Source organism: Thalassophryne amazonica, chromosome 18 (assembly GCF_902500255.1).
Source record: "Thalassophryne amazonica chromosome 18, fThaAma1.1, whole genome shotgun sequence".
In the NCBI taxonomy this organism is placed as follows: Eukaryota; Metazoa; Chordata; class Actinopteri; order Batrachoidiformes; family Batrachoididae; genus Thalassophryne; species Thalassophryne amazonica.
In genome coordinates this window covers 14,896,739-14,905,824 of record NC_047120.1, presented here as the reverse complement: position 1 = coordinate 14,905,824, position 9,086 = coordinate 14,896,739, and the positions used below count along the sequence as shown (strand labels likewise).

General features: G+C 41.3%; 1 long non-coding RNA gene across 1 annotated transcript; it reads right to left on the bottom strand.

Moving 5' to 3' along the window:
• Positions 1-255: 255 nt before the first annotated feature.
• LOC117531103 lies at positions 256-8,561 on the bottom strand. The gene is made up of 2 exons (XR_004566523.1): positions 8,415-8,561; positions 256-3,896 (listed from the first exon to the last, which is right to left on the bottom strand). It is a non-coding gene; the product is annotated as an uncharacterized LOC117531103 (long non-coding RNA).
• Positions 8,562-9,086: the final 525 nt, after the last annotated feature.

Genomic DNA, 9,086 nt, shown 5'->3' with positions numbered 1-9,086 from the left:
AGCCCTACCCACATTGGGAAACTTGTCCTAAGGGTGGGGGGAAACATCGCATGACAAGTTTCCTCTCGTAAAACAAACGTCTCATGACACACATGCCAATAAAAGCAGCTGCGTGGAAAAACAGTTTCTTTCCTTTTTGTTTCGTCTACCGTTGGCGGTCAGCACATCCTGTTCCCTGCTGTTGACCCAGCCGTTTGTTGAATTTGTCGGCTGCACATCTTGTGCTTGTGGTTTGCACTTATCATCTGTTCTGCATCTGCTTGGAGAGTTCCTGTTTTGCACACTAAGCACTCGCACAGCATAAGGTCATAAAGTCACAACAGTCAAAATAACCTGTGTAACAAATACCACACAACAGGCCTGCACAAATAAAGAACAAAGACAAAGGTACAAATGTTTAACAGTGATAACGTATATACAAAATCTTTAACATATATGTACAAAGCATACAGCGGATGGAATGGATCTCACTGGGGGAAAATTTAGGACCCGTGTAGTCAATTAGTAACCTTGACTAGGATTAAGGCATCTGCACTTGTGGCCAAAACTGTTATAATACCCCACGGAATTAAATTTCCAATTTGTTATTATCAGGAAGGGAATGTATCAGTGGGACGGTTGACTGCTAAGCGATGTGTAGAGACTCGCCTAAATGTTGGAGAGTGTATTCAAGTTAACACAACCAAATCTGAAACCCTATATTGTGGAAAGTGGGCTCAGGACAGACCCTCCTGTCCAACAGATCACAATTGCTTCAGGATAGCAAAATTATGGTTACCAGCCCGGAACGGAACATGGCCAGTGGATGACGTGTTCTGGGTTTGTGGTACACGCTTGTACCTGAATCTCCCACCGGGATGGGATGGAATTTGCGCCCCTACCCAGGTGTCAGATCACACCTTTGTCGTCGCGGCCGAGCCCAAAAGGCCAGACAGGGTGAGGCGGAATTTCGACGACATGGAGATTCACCAGGTAAAACACATCTGGCAGAGCGATGATGTGCCCGAGGAGTTTAAGATCTGGAAAGATTGGGAGAGGGGTGGTCTGTCCGTGTTGCCCTGGTTGGGTATTCCAAACTTACAGTTTTGATTAGAAACAGTAAATTATCGACTGGCTGTATTCCTAAACGCGTCTCTCGTAGTCAACAAAGCCCAAAACAAAATGTTGACCGAAATCCATACGATGGTCCTCCAAAATCGATTAGTGTTAGATTTGTTAACAGCGGCACAAGGCGGAGTATGTGGAATGATAAATGCCACGTGCTGTACATATATATCTGATGAGATAAATTCTGATTCGGCACAACAGGCGATGAGGGTCCTGGAAAAAATGTAAACTACCATGACCACCGAGTTTCAGGAAACAGCAGCACGATGGAGCCTGTGGGGGTGGTTTACCTCCGGCTCCTGGTGGCAAATATTGCTAAAATTCTTTACACCGGTTCTGATTTTGATTGGAGTTTTGATTGTTTTCTCCTGCTGTGCCATACCCTGTATTAAGGCAATGGTTACCAGGCTGGCAACCAAGCTGTTTGTGCAATTACAATTGGCTCACACACCAACCTATACACTTTTGAACCTCGAGGAGCCCCAGGAAGGACGTGATAATGTGGACTAAGGACAAGACACTTATGATGATAATTGAAAGTGTAAAGTAATGAAGTTATGAGTGAAAATGTGTAAACAAGTGCTCATGATGGATGAGTGAAATTATGCTGAATTATTGTCATACACTGTAAATACATTTATTTTTACACTAGCTAACTACAAATAAACGTTAAAAGAGGAGGGAAATGATGAAGATTTTATGAGTTGTTATTTATTTAATTAATCATTGCCTGCTTACATGATATTCAATGTAATCAAAAGTAGTCTGAGTTAAGTTTCTGCTTCTTGTGAAATAAACTGTATCAACTATCTGTTATACCACGCCCCCTTCTAGATTGTTCCTCACGTGCACCTTGTTATCACCACCTGTCCCTCATTAGTCCACTTTCATATAAACCCTCACAGTCCCTTGCCAGATTGTTGTCGCTTCCAGCACACTCTCCAGCCTTTTTGTTCTTTGTCCTGATTAGTCTTGCCGTGTACCAGTTCCTTGCTCTGTGTTTTCTGACCGCGCCTTTTTGCCTCAGCCTATATGCCAGTGTTTGCCCGTGCCTCAGACCCCTGCCTGGTTGATGACTGCATTTTGCCTCACCCTGTTTGTGCCTCTGCTCCGTTTTCTGACAACCTGTGTACCGAAGCTCTGCCCGAAATAAACACAACGACTTATACCTCAAAGCCTGGTTTGGGAGTTTGTATTGTGGATCCACCCGCTCCTGGTGTCGGGCAGCCGCCCGTCATGACACAAGGATAAGAATGAAAGCCACCTACCAAAAACTGACATTATTAAACCAATCAGACAGGAGTTTAAAGCAGAGATAAATGACACAGATACAACTACAGAGGAGGGTGAGAGACGACACAATCCACGTTATCCAAGAAGAGAAAGGAGAAGTTATGACATACACCAAACTCTGAAGGAGGCCATGAAGTCATCAAATTCAGATTTGTGTTTCAGAGCTATGGAGGAGGCAATCGATTCTCAGACAGTGAGTCCAAAGACTTCATCCTGATACCTGATATCAGTCAGGGTGCTGTTGTTTAGCCTGTACACAGGCTAAACGTCTCTGACCAAACAAGACACACAGACATGTCTGTGTGTCTTGTTTGGTCAGAGACTTGTTTGGTCAGAGACCATAATGACATCTATAGATGTCTGTGTGTCCTTCCAGGGAGATGTCTCACCAGACCATCACTGACCCAAAAATCTGGTCGTGCTGAGTGATGTTGCGGGCAGCATAACATTCTCCACTTTCATGTCTGTCACATGTGCTCAGGTTGAACCTGCTCTCATCTGAGAAAAGCACAGTGGTGGACCAACCAGTTCTGGTGTTCTATGGTAAATTTTAGTCAAGCTTCACTGTGCCGGTCAGTGAGCACAGGGTCCACTACAGGACGTCAGGTCCTCAGACCCCCTCATGAAGTCTGTTTCTGATTGTTTGGTCAGAGACATTCACACCAGTGGCCTGCTGGAGGTCATTTTGTAGGACTCTGGCAGTGCTCATCCTGTTACTCCTGCACAAAGGACCTTCTGAGGCCCCATCCAGCTGTCCTAGAGTAACTGTGTGTCTCCAGGAATCTCCTCTGTGCTCTTAAGATTCTGCTGGGAGACACAGTTAACCTTCTGGCAAAGACACATACTGATGTATGTGTTGGGTCCAGGTACCGCACCATGGTACCAGTGGTGACACTGACCCCAACCAAACTAGTGAAAATTCAGTCAGAAAATATGAGGGGAAAAAATGTCAGTGGCCTCCACCTGTAAAACCATTCCTGTTGTAATTAATAAGAAACTAGTTGTTTTACCATTGAGTTATCATCATCATCATCATTATTATTATTATTCATATTCATGCTGGAATCCTTAATGTAGTGTTTTGTATATTTATGAATAGTCAAGGAAATTATATATGTATAGGAGAAAATTACAATATTCGAGTCCACCTGAGGGCAGTGAGTCATCACGATTTCCTTTAAATTCAAGCAGTTGTATTCTTTTTGTGGCTGGTAATCGTCTTACATATTTACAGTGGTGGGCACAGTTCCGCTAATCCGCTAATTATCAAAGATAATGTTTTCATTATCGGATTAGCATTTCAGATAAGTTTGAAAACCATCAGTGGTCCAATTAGCTTCCGCTAAATTTAGGTCCAATAATTTTTAGACCGCTAACACATTTTTTGCAGGCATAGCTAATAAAGCTAAACAGTTAAAAACATTTGTGAAGTCAGAAGTCAAAGATTTTAGTACCTACCTGTGACGTGCTTCCTTGGAAACAGACAGCTCTATCCTCTGCAGACAGAGGAGAGAAAGGAAGAGAGAAAAAAAATAATTTCTCTTTACACCATAATGACTCTCCAGCATATTACGCAAGTCGTCAACAGGCATACAGTTTTAACAATAGTTAAAATTTTAACCAAACTCATTTCAGACAAGTTATTTAATTTAATGTCACGTCTGGCATTTTATAAAGTGAAAATATCAGATATATGTTTTAGTTTTAAAGTGATGCACTAATTTTGAAGGTTTTGGTGTTTGGACCGCACATGCTGCAGTGCATTATGGGTAACGTTTCATGACAGGAGAAATGCATTGAGACGCTCGGATCAGGGTGCAGTCTGAGTCGCAAACAGGGCCCAGTTCAGTAAATATGATAAATAAATCAATGGTAAACTACCTGTATTACTACCAGATTCAGCTTTATTAGTCTTTCATAAATAATTGAATGATTTCACGCTAAAATCAGGAAGTAAAATGTCAAAAACTCCATTTTTATTCTTCTTTTGGAATAATGATTGAAATGCAAAAAAAATTGACTGTCTGTGAATTAATAATTGAGCCATTTGCAATTATTGAACATTATTTTTCAAATCATCTCTATTCCTATGCATCACCAAAAAAAAAGGGTGTGTGCTTTATGCACTTAGTGATGTCACAAAGTAACTCTAACCATGGCAACAATCATTTCCATGCTTGCAGCTGAAACATAATTTCTACCAAATTGTGATGTCACGAAGGAGGAAAAGTACCACAAAGCATAACTGCACAAAGATCAGAGTGTCATTGTTGTCACTACAGCAAGCAGAGACGTATTATATTAGAAACTCAGGACACATTTGGATCCAATTAATCAGCTTTAATCAGTTTAATCAGCTTCAGACAAAATTTTGAGCAAAAGACAGATAAAGGTCAGTTCTCCTGAGGGCATCATTTAATTTCCTGTTTTGTCTTTTGTGATCTGTATTTTTTTTTTCCAACTGCCCATTTTTAGCCAAATCAATTAAAAGTTGGTTCATACTTCCAGGAATACATGTGGGTCTCCAACCTGGTGAAAATACTTTTTGGGGGTTGGTGGTGGGATTAGTACTCCATCCACATGTGTGTAGTAGCTCGGGTACCACCCTGTCCTGCCACAGTGCCCCCAAAAAATGTGACCACTGGCACTGGAAAGTAAATGTCAGATGAATATTTGATCAAGATTATAAAGACATCAGCCTGATTATTTGTTTCTGTCTGCAGCACTGAAACACTTCATGTTGATATCATCCCCCCTCCACCCTCACCCCTTCTTTTTTCCCCTCACAGTGCAAAGAGATGAAGCAGCCGGCGCCGAGCTCAACTCTGGACCTGCAGGGTGAGTGGACTGCAGTCTAGAAGGGCAAGAAGAATGGAGGTGTTAGAGATGTTGCTGGACGTCTTCCACCTTCCAAACCACCCATCAAAACGTCACACCGGTTTGATGTTTTAAGTGAAGAGAAGGTCCCTCCCTTGATGATGACTTCACCGTGGTGCCTCACCTAAAGAGAGGTGGTCACCTCGTTCTGGAGAGGAGGAGCCGGCCTTCAAGCTCCAGCTGAAGACAGTTTCCAACTCTCCAAAGCCTGGTGCTCAAAAGGCACCAGAGAAACGTCAGTGAAGTGTGACACTTCTCGACTTCATTGGTGGAGATCATCATCACGAAGAGGAAGCTGTGGTTCATCAAAGCAAGGTCAGCGAGGTCATAATGCCAAGTGATGACCTCTCAGAGGCTGTTCTATATGACCAGATGAAGATGAAAGAACAGCAAGCTCAAATGAAGGAGGAGCTGGAAGCTGCAAAACAACTTTTACAAAAAAAAGAGTGTGCAGCAATGAGGGAGGAATATGAAAAAGCCCTCCAAGCCAAAGAGACAAAGTTCCAGCAGCAGCTGGAAGCCCAGAAGGCCAGCCTTGGAGAACAACTGAAGGACCAACAGGTCAGATACCAGCAGATGCTGAAAGACCAGAAGGCCACTGCTTGACAACAGCAGAAAGAGCAAGAGGCCAGATTCCAACAGAAGCTGGAAGACCAGGAAGCCAGCTTCCAGAAGGAAATGGAATCCAAGATGGAGAAGTCTTGGATTTACGTTGTTGGTGGCGCTTGTGTTCTCGTTGGGTTCTTGTCAACAAAGTTTCTGGCAAAGTAAGAACCAGATCTGAGTAACAGAGTGGCGGAACACTGGGCAAAGAAGATCAAGAAAAGAGCAAGAGAAAATTGCAGCAGGAATGATTATCAATGAATTCATAAAATGTGAACCACATTTCAAAAGGACATTATTTTTTGGCTATAACGTATCATAGGAGCTAATCTTTAATTTAGAAGCAAGTACATTTGCTTTTAATCAGGTTTTTACAGTCATTTTGTGACTGACAGATCAGCAGCTGTTTGTGACCAACAGTTCACCTGAACAGAATCATTTTTTTAAAACTTCATAATTTAATAGTTTCATTGATAAAACAGAAAAACAAAAACTATATTGTTGTTGATTTTAATTGGAATGTTTTTTTGTTTTTTGTTTTTTAGATTTCCTGATGACCCAGTGAGATTGAAAATAAAATCAAATCATACAGATTAATGTCTCATGTTTTATACATTAGTGTATACACACACACACACACACACACACACACACACACACACACACACACACACACACACACACACACACACACACACACACACACACACACAGGGGTGAAAACATAACCTCCTCCCACTTCGTTGGCTGAGGTAATTATAATTACATGTATCAGAACAACTGAGAATATGGAAGCATGAAACACAAACATGCACAAGAAAGGAAACTCAGCAAGTGAATCATGAGTTCATTTTCATATGCGTGTCGGCCTCATAAACTGAAGGTTGTGGGCTCAAGTCCTGCATGACTGAACAAGACTTGAGCCCTGACAGTTAATATGAAGAAGTCACTAATGGTCAGCTTCCAAAAAAAAAAAAAAAAAAAGAACAGAGCTTCTTAAAGATTTGAAGAAACTGGGAGGCAGGTTTTTGTTTTGAGACTGATTCCCTCATTGAATTGTGGAATTGAATGTTGTCATCACATTATCAGTTTGCACACCTGGTTAAAGGACGTGTGCACACATTAGTGAAGCATTTTTTAAAATTCACCATTTTATTATTTTCTTGGCGTGTGGCTAATTTTGCCAGAAGTGCTAATATTTCCCACTCGGTCGTAACATTTGGTCACGCTGGTGTTAACACCTCTGTCCATCAATGTCATGACTCCGTAATTTCTTCCCTGACCTCTCTTGATCTCAGCTCTCAGCCGCAGAGGTATTAAAGTTACTGCTGAATGGCAACTTTATCATTTCTGCACTGAGACCAAAACAGATGAGTGTTATCAGATAGATTTATTTGAATGATTTTCAAAATGAACTTGTGCTCTGAATGGCAGCACGGTGATGTCGTGGTTAACACTGTGACCTTACAGCAAGAAGGTCCTGGGATCGCTTCTCGCCTGGGCCGTTCCGTGTGGTGTTTCTGTTTCCGCCAAAAACAGCAGCACTTTGATAAATCCACGGGCGACCCAAGCCATTAAATTTGGTGATGCTGATTGGCCAAATATTTATTACATTTCCTTAGCAACCACACACAATTGTCAACATGACAGAAATGGATTAAACGTACAGTGTGTTATTTTTAAAGAAGAGAGCAAATGCTATGTCCATCAAATATTAATTAAATTTTCAATGTTATTTATTTTCTTCACTTAGACAGAAAAATGCAAAAAAGAACTTTGATATTACAACACAAGTGTCATTTTTTTTTGCGATTTCAATGCATCTAAAATCAGGCAAAATGACTCGCAGTGTGCGTTGCCCCCCATGATAATTGCCAACAGCACCACGATACTAAAGATTTCTGGGGAGAACCCTGTTAAGTATACAAAACCACTTAATTAAATGCTTTGCTAACCTTGAGTTACTCTGACTATAAGCGTCTTGTGTGAATTCAGTGACAGAGTTAGAATTTCTTTAAAAGACACACAAATTGCTATTTTAGGGTTTTGTAACTGAGCAAATCATTTGTTTTTGACTGTTTTCACTTCTGTGGGCTGGGGCTGATCGTCATTACACGTAAACTGAAATCAAAATGCCAGCATGGCTGCAGCTTTGAACACTGTTACAACCGACCCCGGTCTCCCCTATCCCTGTAACTGGACCGCTGTACCAATAAAGATCAATCAATCAATCAATTTTTTTATATAGCGCCAAATCACAACAAACAGTTGCCCCAAGGCGCAAAACACAGGGAGAACATGCAAACTCCATAGGTAGGAATCGATCCCATGACCTTGCTGTGATGCAACAGTGGTATCCACTAAGCCACTGTGCTGCCCAGTAGATCACAAGATCACAGCTTTAACCCCCTAAAAAAAATAATAATAATTTTCTTTTTAAATCACTCATTCGTTTTATCTTAAATTTTCCTAATTTCCACACCAGGAGCAACATTCGGGAATAAAGCAGCTAACATAACAGCTCGTCAGCTCACCTGAGCTGAAGTGGATCCAAAGGCGAGTCAGTCCGCAGCTGAAAACCTCCGAGGACATAACGAGCAGGAGGAGCAGCACCGTAAAGTCCCCAAACGTCGGTGAGGTTTCTGTTTCCGCCAAAAACAGCAGCACTTTGATAAATCTACGGGCGACCCAAGCCATTAAATTTGGCGATGCTGATTGGCCAAATATTTATTAATCTGCTTAGCAACATACACAATTGGTCATTTCGCTTCAAGGGCTGATGAGTGACGCCCAAGAAGAGAAATGATACGTTCTCTGCTTCTGTAGGTGGAAATACACTGTTGAATGAGAGTCAGTTGGTGGAAATGTTGTTTTAATAATTCAGATTCCATGTAGGCACATACTATTAAATAAAACTGACATTGATAATAATACTTTTAAAATTATATGTATTTTATAATTTTCCCCTCCACATCTTGGAGAGCGGCGCCCCAGCGCCCCCTATGGGCCAGCCGCTACTGATTTTCTTCATCATTTTTACAGATTTTAGGTCATTTCCTTAATGCTGTATTTATTTTCAGTGTTGTGAAAGTAACTTTGACAACTTACTTTTTTACTTACTTTTTTAGTTGCTTTATACAGGTGCTTTATGCAGTTACTTCATTAGCAGCTTTATGTAATTACTTTATTAGAATCTGCAGAAAACT